This window comes from Melospiza melodia, chromosome 4 (genome assembly GCF_035770615.1).
Source record: "Melospiza melodia melodia isolate bMelMel2 chromosome 4, bMelMel2.pri, whole genome shotgun sequence".
NCBI classification, from domain to species: Eukaryota; Metazoa; Chordata; class Aves; order Passeriformes; family Passerellidae; genus Melospiza; species Melospiza melodia.
Window position 1 is genome coordinate 14,980,596 of NC_086197.1, and position 14,921 is coordinate 14,995,516.

At 42.1% G+C, this 14,921-nt stretch overlaps 1 long non-coding RNA gene across 1 annotated transcript; it reads left to right on the forward strand.

Annotated features, from left to right (window-relative positions):
• Window positions 1–204: 204 nt before the first annotated feature.
• On the forward strand, window positions 205–2,988 carry LOC134417963 (uncharacterized). Its single transcript, XR_010027650.1, has 3 exons — window positions 205–337; window positions 1,056–1,206; window positions 2,544–2,988. It is a non-coding gene; the product is annotated as an uncharacterized LOC134417963 (long non-coding RNA).
• Window positions 2,989–14,921: the final 11,933 nt, after the last annotated feature.

Below are 14,921 nucleotides of genomic sequence, written 5' to 3' on the forward strand. Positions count from 1 at the left end.
TTAGAATATATATTAATCTCTCTGGATTCATGTATTTTCATATTTGGTAATTGTGAAAGTCAGTGAAGTTAAGAAGGTAAGCTGTTGTTGGGAATAAACACATGCACAGATATATTTTTGCAGATACATAAATAAAAATCTCTCTAATGCTGTTTCCTTTTAATTATATTTTAATTTCATTTCTTTACATGTCTCTTTGCTGTCAGGCTAACCTGTCTGGAAGAGAAGGACACATGGAGAAGGCCCAGGGATCACTGATGTCAGAAGCTCAGTGAGACCTAACTAACACTTGAGTGCCCACTGCTGGGGAATGACTGACCCATAGTGAACTAATATGGTAACTCCTGGTATTTTGAGACTGGCAAGTTAACAGTCCCCTACTGTGCAAGCCCAGGATGTATTTTTCCCAAGCAAAGTTTCACAGGGCTTCCTATTCTGAATTCACACATGCTAATAATGCAATCGCACATCTTGTTTGGTGCTCCTGCCTAATTATAAAATATATTTTTTCCTCTCCTAACGGAAGAGGAAATATAAATATTTTTATAAATATAAATCTTAATTATGGAGGTGGATATTTATAAAATTAAAGCTCATGCTGCTCTTGTGGAAGGACAATTTTCCATCACAAAACAAGCAGCGAGCTAAAGTGGAAGATTTGGATGTCCTGTAACATTATAAAAGTTAAGGAAATCCTTTGAGGACACCACTGATTCTGAAAGAGTTTGGCACAAGTCTAACTAGGAGTGGTCCTGATTCCATGGTACAGAATTTTATTTTTTTTCTGGAATGGATTTTTGCTGCATATGCTAGTTTTAAAATTCTTCTTAAACTGATCTTGGATTTGGGGGATTTTGTTGTTGGTTTTGGTGGAGTTTTTTTGGTCAAGTTTTTATTGTTTTAAAATTAAATAGAATTTAAAAATGAAAAGCACAAGTCTTTAATAGAGTCTAACCCAGTTTTTCCTTTTACACCATATGTTGTTGTGATTGACATTTGACAAATGCTCTTTCTTTGATGTTTATACAACATCACCTTCTTCACTCTGTTCACAGATAATTGCAAAATGAAGCCTTGTCTTATAATTTCATCAGGGAATAATTACTTTATTGCTCTACTGTAACCAGACATCATCTTGTCAACTGCAGAATAAAACCAGAAAAAGTCATCTGGCTTCCAGGAGAAGAAGTTGTGTCACTCATGCAGGTATCTTTAATAATATTTACTCAGAAATGTACATACTGGCAAAGAAAAATGTAAAATGTTTTCCTTTTTGCATGTTTGTCCCAGCATGAAAATCCCTCTTTAATTCCTTGCTACAGCTGCCAGTAAATGGTGGGGAGGGCAGGGGAGCAGGCACACAGGGAAGAGCTATTTTAAGCTAGGAAAGATTTGCAAGGCTCTTTTCCTATTATTGTTCTGCTGGGATTTTGCTCCTTGAGAGATTTTTAGGCTGGATGGGCTCTTTGCTGCTCTGTGTGATTTGGGTTTGTGCAGCAAGGAAGAGTCTCAGCCCAGCTTTAGCCTTGTGTTTCCTTCTCTTTCCTTGCTCCTGGAGACTCCAGAAGCCTCTCTAGGTCTTGCCAGGTCTTTTTCCTACAGCCTGTGCTGAATTACCAAGGCTGGGCAGATCCTGCAGAGTCCCTCAGTGCCACCAAAGCTGCAGGATCGTGGGGCTCCTTGGATCTTTCAGAGTTTCAGTAACACTCTGTTCCCTTTAACGTGGCTTTGACAGGCTGTCACTTCTTTTTGCACAACCTGTACTTTTAGAAGTAGTTAGGTATTTGTGGGTGTCTGGTGAAGGGATCTCAAAATCCCAGCCAGAATGTAAACAAAACACAGCTCTTCCATAAAATTCAATAAATATTGGCCAAAATAAGCCTGCAAAAACATCAGACTGTGCCACGCAACATTAAACCTTGCGAGCTGCTGAAATCCCTCACCTTGAGCCTCTTTTCAAAAGCACCAGAAAAAGCACAGTCTAATGTACATAAATACAGAGGGACCATGTTAGGATGGTATGTAGAGGCCAGTTTGTGTATTTACTCCATATTTTAGGAAGCAGCTTTTTAATGTCTCTGTGCATTTAGAAGATCCAATCTGTAAACTCTGATTCTATTGTCAACAGTATTTTCTTTGGAAAATAAACTGCCTTGGCTAAATTTGGACCTGCTCCCAAATCCAACTTAGTGCTCACTTCCTGATAAATGGCAGTAGAAAATTGAGACCAGCTAACATAAGCATTAGCATCTGTGTCCTTAGAGAGGAGGTATGTTTAATAATTGTGGGTGGGTGGACATCACTCAATAATTCTGTAGGCCACTTAAACACTAGAATCCACTGTTCTTTATTTATACAGCTCTGAAAGATGGCTCAGATGAAAAATCCAGCTAGGCTATAGAGCTGTGCTGCTCCAGTGGTACTTGCCTAATTCCAGACCAAAAGTATATTTTTCCCTATGGAGACCTTATAAATGTGGTCCATCCAAAATTCCTGTGGGAAGGCCTGCACTTCTGGTGATATTCTTTTTTTTTTTTTTTAAGGAGCAGCTTGTGGTGCACAGGTGGAGTCTCAAACTGGCAGGAAGGTACAAAGATTCAGACAGAGGAAGGGATAACACCAAGAAAGATTTAACAGCAGCTACTGGATACTGAAAGGATTACCCACCAGATAGTGCTCCTCTGATGCTGAGGGGTTTGCTGGAGTGAAATGTAGGCCAGAAAATCAGAGCTGGAATTCAAGTCCCCAAACCAAATATAGCCAGTTAATTCACATTGACTTCAAAATGGAATAATGAGGTGACTAAGTACCACAGACCCATATCTGGGCTCTAATGTTTATTATTTGCATTTCCTTAACCATTGCATCTGTGGGATGACTTAAGTTTTTCTTTCACATGGAATCAAAAAAAATTCCCTGAACCAATGCTGCTCATGAAATGACCACAGATATTTGTTTCATGATCCGTCAGAAGTTTTTCCAAAACTAATGGGTCTGGAAGGCTGAGGAAGTTCCAGAGTTGCAAGGCTTGGGGCAAACCAGTCAGGACTAAATGTATCATTTTTGAGCAGGCTTCCTCATGGGTAAAAGAAGCAGCAAGAGCAGTGGTTGAAGGAAACAACAAAATTTGTTCAACCTTCCCATGAGCAAGAACAACTGTGAGTGATCTAGTGTGTGGTAGTTCTCTGCTGAGGAGCTGAGACTCACTAAAAATATTTTGTAAAGAAGAAGGAAAGCTAACTCCTCTTTCTGGAGAAAACTGCAGTTTGGAGGGGGGTTGCAATCCAGGTATAATTCCAGTTGGCAAAGGTCTTTCCTATGTGGGCATCCTGTGGTAAATAACTGAGCCTCAGAAATTCATGGCAATGGCCTTTGAGGAAGATTTGGTGTTCAATTTGGTGGTTTTAGTTTAAAGGACCCTTTCAAACCAAACCATTCGATGGTTCCATGCCTCTAAGATTCCTGTATTTGTGGAAGGGACTTGGCAGCCAGCTGCCCACATGGCTTTGCAACCAAGAAATCAAGGAAGGACTTAAATAAATGTATCTCTCTGAGCAGGGCCTTATTAATTATTTTTGCCACCTAGTTCTGGTTTTATCTGCTTTGCTTCTAAGGATTTTTTTTTTTTAATTCTTTGTTTCAAAGTGAAGAGAGATGAGCTGCTGAGTTTCAGCAAATTTACTAAAATGTTGAGTGGTGCTGAGAAGCTGTTTGGTGATGATTGCTACAATGAGCTCTTGATGGTACCACATCAGAATGGCTATAAATAAACTCCACACTTGTCTATCTCTTACATAAACTTTAGGTTTACCAGCAAGTAAACCTAAATAGCATAATGAGAGAACTACTAAGGCTGAGTACCACTGGAGGCTGCCTAGTCCAAAGCCTTGCACAAAGCAGGGTCAGCCAGGCCAGGTTGTCAGGAAGACATTGAATCCTGGTTCAAATATTCCCAAGGAATGAGACTCCATGACCCCCCCGGGAAACCTGTGCTCAACCACTCTTGGAGTAAAAGCACTTTTGTCTTCTGTTGAAATACATTTTCTTTTTTTCTGCAATTTGTGCTGATTGTCTCCTGCCCATCACTGGACAGCCCTGAGAAGAGCCTGGTTGTCAGCTGCCTCACCCTGCTGGCAAAATTCCTCCTAAGGAGCCCAGGGAATCCCCAGGGAATCTTTGCCCTGTGCGGCAGCAAATGCCTGTTGCTGTCTCATGTTGATCTTGTTAAGCATGACCCCCTATGGATTTCTGCAAAGCTGCTGCTCCTGTGAGCAGCCCACAGCCTGCAGTGGTGCCTGGGGGAAGGCAGGGGTGGGCACAGGAGCTTCCCTGGCCACCTCTCCCTTTTGGGGTGGCTGAGGAATTTCTGTGCTCTTCCCTTTTGGGGGTGCCCAGGTGTCTCTATAGGACACGAAAGAACACAAGCACCGCTGTTCTTAAGGTGAGGAAAAAGGGAAGTTTATTTTCTGACTCTAACATTTATAGTTTCCCAAAAGTGACAGTGGATTGGAGGGAGACAGTGACACCTCTCCAATGACACTGGCCAAACCAACAGTCTATCAATTCTGTCTTCCTCCATAAAGGAATGCAAAACAATGAGTTATTTACAGAAAGTGTGTGAAAAAGTTCACTACAAGAATGTCAACATCAGAAGGCTTAGAAAATCTTTAAATAAACAGGGTGACACCTGGGGTGTCCACCCTCCTCTCCCCAACGGGGGAGGCTTGGGTGATCTCCATCCTCACCCTCCCTATGGGGAACCTTCATCCACTCTCCTCTTTGAGGGGCTTGGGGGTCCCTCATGCTCCTCCCCTTTTGGAGGAGGGACAGAGGCCATCTGTGTTTGTCCTTAACTTTGGCCAGGGGGAGGGTATGGGGGGAGCAGGAGGTTCTTTTTGGGGGTACTGGGGGTTTCCCCATCCTCACCTCGCCTTTGTGGTTGCCAGGAGGTCTCATCCTCCTCTTGCCTAGGGGGAGGGTTCAGGGGTCTCCTGTGGAGAGTCTTGACCTGGCCTGCAAGCAAAGCTGAGTTAATAGAAGAAATAACAATTAATGATTTTCAAGTGTATCCATAGCAAGGAAGAAGACAAGGCTGTCAGCATGGAAACAGATTAGAAAAGATACATGAAAATATTTGTAAACTAGACTACATGCATAAGTATCTACTTACATGCCTTACTAAATTTCTGTAAAACTCTTGCCAATTATATTGACAGAAATTGCTTTGCACCAATGAATATAATAAGTTATTGTGATATAGTTAATGACTTAAAATCACACTTTGTTAAGAGTATATAAGCTAGATAACATGCAAAATAAAAACCTTGTTTCTTCTTAAACCCTAATCACACGTGTATATCACGTCCAACCTAACAGTGACAGTGTCCCCGCTCCTTTCCCCTACGGGGGACCGGGCCACCTCTGTCCATCACTCCCCTGTGTGCTGGCTGGGGCTGTCTCTGCCCTCCGCTCCCACGGGGAGAGCTGGGGCTCTGCAATTTGTTTGCATTTTCATCACAGGTGACTCGTTTGGAGAGCAAATATCAGTCAAAGCACTTGATGTGTTGGAAGGTCCCATTTCTGCCAATTTTATTTTATCTGGTCCCTGGGGGGATGCTCGAGGGGTTTGTGTCCCTCTGCCCTGGGGGATGCTCGGGGATTTCTCTATCCTTACCTTTGCCACACTGGGGAGGTCTCGGTCCCCCCTGAGCTTTTGAGGCCTCTGTGTCCGACCCCCTCCGATATGGGGGGAGCTGGCGGTGTGTCTGTGCCCGTGTGATGTAGGGGGACAGGGAGAAGTCGCTGCCCCCCTTCTGCTTTGGTGGGGGGCTGGCACAGGCCCTCGGTCCCCCTTCAATTAGGGGGGCCAGGGGCAGTCTCTGCCCCCTACCAATTCTGCAAGTGACCGGTGTTCTCTGGCTTCTCTCCCAGAGTGCCAACATCTGATCCGCGGTGTTTTGTCCAAGCACTCCGCGGACAGGCCGGCGCTGGAGGAGATCTTGTGCCACCTGTGAGAAATAACCGCTCACTTTGAAAATTTAAAAAGGTTTATTAAACCTTAACAGAAATACAGCAAAGGACTATATAAGGAAAAAGCTGCAGCGCTAGGAACCACCCTCATGCATACCATGCAGCCAGTTCATCTTGAATGAAGACAGATGCTCAGTGTTTTATACCCCTGGGGTTGTATCAGCCAGCCCTGGCCCCTCCAAAGCCTGTCTGTCAGCTCTTCTTTGCCATTTATCAGTGGAGATGCTTTCTTGTCACTGGATTGGAGGTCAGGTGTTGCCATGCTGCCCCCCTGAGCATGCCCAAGCTTTCCCATTCCCCACTGCCCCATGCCAGGGACACCCGTGCAGCTTCTTTGTACCTGTCCTGGACAGCCCAGGCTGTGTGATGGCAACAATAGAGAGGGGAAAGGGAACTGTGGGGAGAACAGAGGGCATCTAAACTACAATAACATAACTGTACATCACTGAAGCTTTTCTTAATATTCACACAATAGTTATCTTTAATTGTGAGAGCCAATCATCTCATTATCCACCTCTGGGTGTGGGGCAAGCATATTTGATGCCTGCCGGGGCCTCTGCAGCACCCAGTTACTGAGTCCCACGCAGGACTGAGGACCTGAAAAATAAAACAACAAAAGACCCATTCCAGGTGTTAAAAATAGGTTAGAAACTGTTGAAAAATAGTAGATAGATCGTTAAGCATGTACTGTTAGTTGGGTTATTATGTTGTAAAAGGGATTAAAAGGGTAGTTGTAAGAAATATGTACTCAACGAACCGTAACACACCTAAGTAAAGTGCACCACCCCCCAGTGAAACAAGCCAGCCTGGACAGAACGGTAATGGCCAATCCAGTGCCTTAAACTGCCATGTAAATGAAGGATCCAAAAAGAAACCAATCCAAAGGGACAAAAAGGGGCTTCTGACCCACTGAATTTGTGCCACTCCACAGGGGACATTGGGGACATCCCCAGTGACAGCACTGCAGCATCCTCAATGGGGATGCTCCTGCTCATCCCGCAGGCCCCCTTGCTTTAGGCCTTTCTTTTTTTTATAGTGAAACCTGAAATCACTTTAGTACTGGGAGCCTGCTCTTGTTTTTATCACCAGGATTTCAAGACTGGTCCTTGTTAGCAATCTCAACTAAAGAACCTGGTGAGAAAAGGGGTAATCCATCTTCCCTTCAGGCTTGTCAAGCATTCTTTGATGCCTTTCCTCCAAGATGGTAGTTTTGTGTCTTCAAGCACAGGCTGTAGTACAGGTAGGAGGGGCTTTAACAAGCCAAGAACTGCAATGGTGAAACAGCAGCTGCCCTCTCACACTGATGCAGCCACTTGGGGTCACCTGAAGTGACACATGGCCTGTGTGTGCATTCCAAGGGCGAGTAGGGGGTAGGGACAGTGATGTTGCTCCGCTGCCAAAGCTGTAAGGAGAACCAGAAGCATCAAAACATCATTTCAGGTCGAGCCCCGATGAACTCTTCCTCTTTCTTTGCTTCAAAACAGCAGCAGGCAAATGCAGCGCGGTCTGTGTCGATTCAGGGGACAGCAGCATCCAAAGGAGCTCTGCAGGGATGCACAGGTGCCAAAAGGGACTCTAGGAAGGATGGACATGCTCCAGGGGGCTCAGCCTCCTGTGCTGGGGGCAGGGGAAGTGTGTGAGGAGACCCCACTGTGGAGGAAAGAGCTCCAGAGAAAGTCATCCCTTGGGACTCCCCAGGTGTTGCCAGCCTTTAACCCTGTCTCTCACTCAGCAGTTGCATTATGTAAGGGAGCAATTCTTGATAGCTTAGTTACATCCTGTAGCCCAGAGCTTTAGAACACTGGGTCAGCTTGCACAGGAAAGGGAGTAGGTTCTGTCCTGGCACATCTGTCAGCCAGAGGTGCAGCTGAAAATGCTTCACTGTAACAACAGTCTCTGCCACTTTGAGAGAATGTGCTGATGCTATATATGTATATCATTCAGAAGGAATGTGCAAATCACTAGTGTTTTGTTCAGTTGACAGACTGCAAAGGGACCTTTATGGCCAGCACTGCCTTTTTGTTGTAGGACTTTTTTTTTTGAGAGCAGCTGCTGGACATTTTGAAGCAGTTTGGGATCTTCAAGAGTTAGAGTGCAAGATGGTACATAGATCTTGAGGAAAAGTGCATATCTCCAGGGGGCTGGACGCGAGTTAAATGTTGAGCAGCTGATAGCACAAAATGTTCTAAAAGGAAGAGGCCATGCTGCAATTGCTTTTTATTTTGAAGCTCACAAACTGCACAGCCAACAATGAAATGATTCCTCTTCCTTCCCTGCTACATGCAGGATCACATTCTGTCAGTGACCAAGGGCCAAGACAAGACCCACGGCAGAGCTCCTGTCCCCATCCTGATCCCACACGAACAGGGCTGGGCTAGAAAAGTGCTTGTCTTTTTCCTGGGCACTGTCAGTGCTCATCGAAATAACCACACCATGGCGCTGTCGACTCACAAAACAAGAACACGCACCGAGCCCAGCTCGAAACCACCGCAGGACACAGCCAAGTCAGAGACGTCCCTGCTCTCAAACCAACTGGACAAAAAGACTTCGCCCATCCAAGTGGGTGCTCTTCTTTGCACCACACTCAAAGGTCAACACGAACTCTTCCGCCCCAACAAGCTTTTTCACTCTTGTAGAGTCTGGTAAAAACTTGAAAACACTTGCCAAAAACAGAGTTCACAAAACTGTCAGTGGAGAAAGCTCTTTGCTGCCTACAATTTCAATTGCACCCATCAAACTACAAACACACACCCTGCTATCAACCACTTCCCTTCTCAGCTCTAGGTACCACTGTAAGCCTTCAGTCTCACAGAGTCAGGATCCAAATGGGATGGCACCAGGGACTGCTCACACACTAAAGCTACAAGGGACAAAAACTTGTCCTGTAGAGGCTTGGTCTCTGCATTCCCACTGACAGTTCAACAACTCTAACCCAGAGAACTACCTATTGGGAAAAGCCTTTCAATTCACTGAGACTGCCCAAAGCCCCCATCCAAACTTGCTTTCTTGGCCTAAGAGGGGAACCAGAAGCCCATCTCAAAAGAAATGGCATCCCCTCCTCCAAAATCCAAAACATCCAGGGACTGATCCTATACAAAGGTGTCAGAACACTGCTATTGGTGTTACCTGCACAGGGCACTAGATTCACTGCACACCAAGACCCAGCACAGCTGCTTACCCTGTTGTCCAAAAGAAGTGTGCTGGCAGATTTCAAGAAGGCTGCCTCAAGGAAGAGGAAAACACACAATAAATTGATTCCTTCAGGAGGGAAACCACCTTCCAAAGATAGATACCAACTCTGTGATTGTACAAACTGAGTCAGTGCTTCCAAACCAAGTGTGCCAGGACAGAAAGTTGCTGCTGCCTTTAAGCTGCATGACACAGCTTCTTATCTGCACCTCCAACACTGGGGCTAAGTTCTTTCCTTCCCATGAGAAAGCATTGCTGTTCTCCCTCAGGAACTTACCAAGCAAATGTTGCATACCACATCCAGTAGCATATCCAACAATGACTCCTAAAGAGATAATAAAAGAAAAGAAGGTCTCTAAAGAAATAATAAAAGACTCTTGATTAGGGGAAAAAAAACCTAATTGGTTGTGTGAAATCCATTTATATATCAATGAAAAACTTGAGTGCTTGTTGTATGTCCAAATTTACTTAAAAAGAAGGACAAACCTTATTTTGAGATTGTGAAATAAATATTAAGGATAACGCCACCATTTTTTTTTCTTACTAGACAAGTCTATATTGACCAGGTTCAGATGACTCTAGCCAGGATATCACCTTGACCAAGCCAGGTATACCTGGAGCAAAGCCTAGAAGCAAACTGAGACCAAATCCTGAGTTTAACTGCAGCTCTGTTGTCATTATAGTGCAAGAGCTCTAATACCATTACATTGCAAGGGTCCCACATTACCAGAGTTTCAAACCTCCTTGATGTTTCTTGTAGGCATCTCCTCCAGGCACTGACTCCTCCTTGTCCTCACAGCAGCCAACTGACTCCAGTCCCCACCAACCGCTCAATCCACTCTTTTATAACACTCTTCTTATTGGCTACAGGTGTGGCCTGTTAACATCAGGCCGGCTCCTAAGCCTTAAAAATTGGCTCAGCAGCCCCCTGTCCCTTTAGGGGGCAAGATTATTTTCTCTGCTACCTTTATTTGGTTATGTTCTCTCCCCCCTACACAGTTCAGGAGCCAAAGAGAGGAGGTGCATGGGTGAAGCACAGACAAAGCCTCTCCCAGCTGTTCTCACAGGACCCTGCTCCAGGTTACACAGTTGTGCTGCACCAGAGTATGGCTTGAACACTGGCAGCTGAATCCTCAGAGGAAGAGGTGGGAGGGTGGATGATGAACATTACAAAGGTTTTGTAGGGAAGAAAGGTTGCAGGCAACTTAAACAGTTGCAGCTTTTTGTGGGTCTGGGATTTTGGTTCTGAAATATTTCCTTTTTTAAGTTTGGGGATAGTGAGATACACTGGCTAAGGTGCTCCAACTATGCAGACAATTATAAATCTCTCTTCTTACTGCTACTATGGGGTGAGTTCAGGAAATTCCAGTGACTCCATATACTTTTATCGCTGTAAAAGCACCAGGTAACATGAACAGCTTGCTAAGTGAACTACTGATTAATATATTGAAAATGAAATTAAATATTTATTGATCAGGACAAAACTATTTTTTCTCTAGGATGTATTACTCTTCTCCTCTGGACTTGGTTTCCTAGTTTTGGAGTACCCTAGTTACAAAACTCCTTTTCAGGTCTTCTCTGTGTCATTAGACCATCCTTTCTGTTCCTGGACCAAATGATTTCACTATTTCATGTGAAGTGGAGCAGCTTTAACAGGGATGAGTGACAATATCTGTTTTAGAATACTCAGGACTTCCTGTCCAGCTACATTTCTCATGTGCTTTTAGCTTGGCATTTCTAAGTCATTGATTGATTTGACTCTGTTCTATCTCTTGGTGTAAAAATGTTTAAGCCATAGCTGCTTTGATACCCTCTTGTATTGGGTGTTTTCTCATCTATGTTGTGTATTCTGAATTATAATATGGATTTGGAGGGTTGAATGTAAAGAAGTAGTTTTGAGAATTGTTTTGAGAATTTATTCTGTTTGTAGCCAAAAGGATATGAAAATACCTGTAGGAATGATTATAAAACAAAAGCAGCCAATAATAAAATCTAAGATAGGGAAATAGACTTTGGATCTGACAAGATGCTATGTCAGATGAAATGCTGTCATGCCTGGCTCATTAAATCTACAGGGAAAGGCGGGGGAGTGAATTTTCTGCATTCTCCCAAAAGACAGAAACAAGAAAAAGAGACAGGCTGAAATCTGCTGTAATGGTTTTGTAACAAGTGATTCGCAAGTTCTCCAGCTACAAGACCAAGACACTCTTAAGGAAATAAATGCTTCTTGCTGTGAGTTTTTATTGATACTATGCTAATGTACATTATTTTAAAGAAGCAGCAGAATGCAGTGGATGTGGTAAAAATATCATTCTGAGGAAGCTAATGAAGTCTTTCAAAGGATTTGCAGTAGATTTTTAAGCACAAAAGCATCTATGGTCTCAGATTTTCTGAGTAAGTTGCATTTTCAGAATGATGTGTAACTAGGTTTAAATAGATTTAGCTGTATTTTTTGAAACAGAATTTCAGAGACCTCCATTATCTGAATTTAGATCTATCAGTAGGTATCCAGATTTTTAAAATATATAAGCGCTCAATAGGACATCAGATTAATCATTACTTCAAACTCAGTCAGTACCCAACAATTCCTTGTTATTGCAGTTAAGTGCAAGCTGCTTAGCATTTACCAGTTCTGGAAACATTGCCTGTAGTAATTAACTCTTGGTTCAGTCCCAAGGCAAACAGAGGCAAAGCTTCTGTTGGTTATAGATGAGCAAGATCAAGTCTTATTTGATAATACACCCACTTAACCATGTGTTACACTGCAATGAGAGATCTCTCATAATTTAATGTGCTGTTTTGTTATCATATAGATACTAAGTTTTTCTGAACTCTCAAGTGCAGGGGAAGTTTTCTTTATCTTCCAATTTTTATAATGTTGAGCTAGAGAAGACACAAAGATACTTTCAGTTATTTGCCAAAAATGGATTTCTGTAGGAACTTCTTGAATTGTATACACTAGAAATTAAGGGTAGATTAGAAAGTAAGGTTCTTCATGTGGGATGAATTATCACTGATTTAAGAGTGATGATGTTTCCTGAGAAGCTCATTAAAAATGTTTGTAGTGTTTAATTTCATGCAAGATAGACACCAGGAACTTGCCAGGTGGCATAGTGCCATACTGGAAGGCTATAATGTTATATTTCTTCTGTGTACAATTCTTATCGGTAACAATTTTCCACAAAAACAGGATGATTAGCTTTATGGTGCTTAGTTCTTGAGGATATTGAGACTTCTTGGATGGGCATCTGCTGCTTAAAGTATCAAAAATAAGGGACAAAAGAAAACATGTACTTAATTTTATATCAAAATGTAGAGAACATGAAAACCACTATATATTAACTGTCTATTTATTCTGTATGAAATGAAATAGTCTGAGCTTTTCTTCTGATAAAACTAATTACAGGGTTCAGAAATTACTCAAGACTGCAGACTGAAGCTGTACCAATTTTATCTGAGACATCACTGTAATTGCAGCAGTGAAGTGCCTGCAAATTTGTGTTGCTTAGTAACATTATGGACAAAGTTATGGGGATGGAGTCCTCCTTTTACTGGCTTCTCTGTTGGAATGTCATTCACATTCCTTACATGTCACTATTTTAGCTCACTATTTTGTGAGCCCTGTGTTCTTGGAGCTTGTGCCTATGAAGACCCCCCTCATGGAGTGACTTTGTGCAGCGAGGAGCTAAAACTTCAAGGAGATTCCTAAGTCAAGTGTATCCATAAATCTTTGCAGGCTCCAGACATGGTGTAATTAGGCTAAACTTAGTTACAACCATGGTGCAATGGAATGGAATGGATTTTTAGTAATTTTCTAGTAATTAATTTCTTGCCATATTTGTATTTTTAATTACTTCCTTTTATCTTTATCTTTTTTGGGTGAAGGATATTCCTCTTTTTGCTTTTATGCAAAAAGAGCTACATTTTGCATAGCAGGATGAATCCTTTATTTGGAGGTCAAGTACAGCTGGCAGGGTTTTCAAGTCATCTCAAGAAAAGTCAGGGCTATATATAAAGTGTTGAGTGATAAGTGATATATTATATGATCACCTAAATTTGTCTATAAAGAAAATTATAGGTTTTGATACATTTGAAACCTTAATCTGTGACCTGGTGTAAGTGCTGAATTCCATAAGTATTTTTTTTCCATTCTGCTGTGTTGGGGATGAATTGTTAGGCACATACTGAACCTGAGGATAGAAAACCCTCTGCTCTGGTGTAAGGCATGATGAAATTGTGTCCTGACTCCTATGAATGTGATACCTACATTTTGGGACTGCCTTGGCCAAGTCAGGAGTATATCTACATTTCTTTGGCCTGGTGCTTGATGTGTTAACACAAAATTTGAATTACATGTAGTTAAGAGTGCCTGGTGGACTTGGCTTTGTCCAGGATATTTTTATGAGGGTTGAACAAGCTTGTCCAAGAGCTAATAGGAGTGGTTGAGGATGGTGAGAGGTGTTTAGGTTGTGCTCCATCTTCCAGACAGTGTGATGGTCTCTGTAGTGTGCTTCTTTGCATTTTCTGTCCACTGTGAATTTAAGTAAAGACACACTTGGCTGTGCCTGCTTTGCCAGCATTTTTGTTTTGAGATTTGATATAAAATAATTCAGGGTTGCTTTTTTTTACCTTGCAGACTCAGACGCTCTTTTGGACCAGATGTTCTAAGTGCATACCTGTCACATAACAGGTAGCCTGTGCTGTAATTCTCTGTATTAACAGAGAATAATGATGGGCTTCTAACTCCTTTGCTAAGTTTGCTTCTATATGAATCTACAGTTTAAAGCATATCTCATGTGAAAAGAAAGGTGGTGTGGTGTTTTTTATTTTTTTTAATTGCCACTTAATCTTCTCAATACACTTTTAGGCTGCAAATTGAGGAAGTAGGGCAAAAGCAGTTACCAAACTTGCATCCCTATTTAGGATTACTTGATATTGGTCCTTGGATGGGCCCTTCACTTAAGAACTGGATTTGATGATCTTTTTTTGTACCTTTCAATTCAGATTATTCTGTGTTATTACTGGATTTGTCTATTGGTTGTGGTTTGTGTTTTGGGTTTTTTTTTTTAAAGTCTGTACAAACTGTGTGCTATTTGAAATTGTGTTACAACATATTGAGAGTTTTGGAAAGTTTTTAGGATGTCTGTAGTGGATGGAATAATGTACAAGAATTCACACTCCAGGGTGCCTGGCTAGTAAAATTGTCACTTCAGTTACCAGGAAATCTCCTAACTTGTTTGGATTAAACATTCTCTTCTGGGAGGAGGGACAGCTGACAAATGCTCACCAGGCAGAACTAAATAGTCAGGATCTTCTTTACCCAGCTGTGTTGTGGAAGTGTAACACTGAAAGTATTCAGATCTGCTTTATACTGAAGTTTGTGAGGAACAGTGCAGACACTAATATTTCTTATTTCAGTTGCTTTATTTCTCTGCTCTCATTTTAACCATGTATTAATATGCTTGGCTGGTGTGTACATACAGTATCTCTTTTCCACATCAGATGTGACAAATTAATTTCAAGTGATGTCTTATTATTATTAGAATAGAAGCGAAGAAAGCAAGTAAGTAGCTCAGGTAAAAAAGAGTTAGATACTTTTACTAAATAGGCACACAGGAGCACCATTCCACTTATTTTTAGTATCAATACCAAAATGAAAAGCATGTCAGGATAAAAACAGAGGCAAAAATTTTCATATGAAA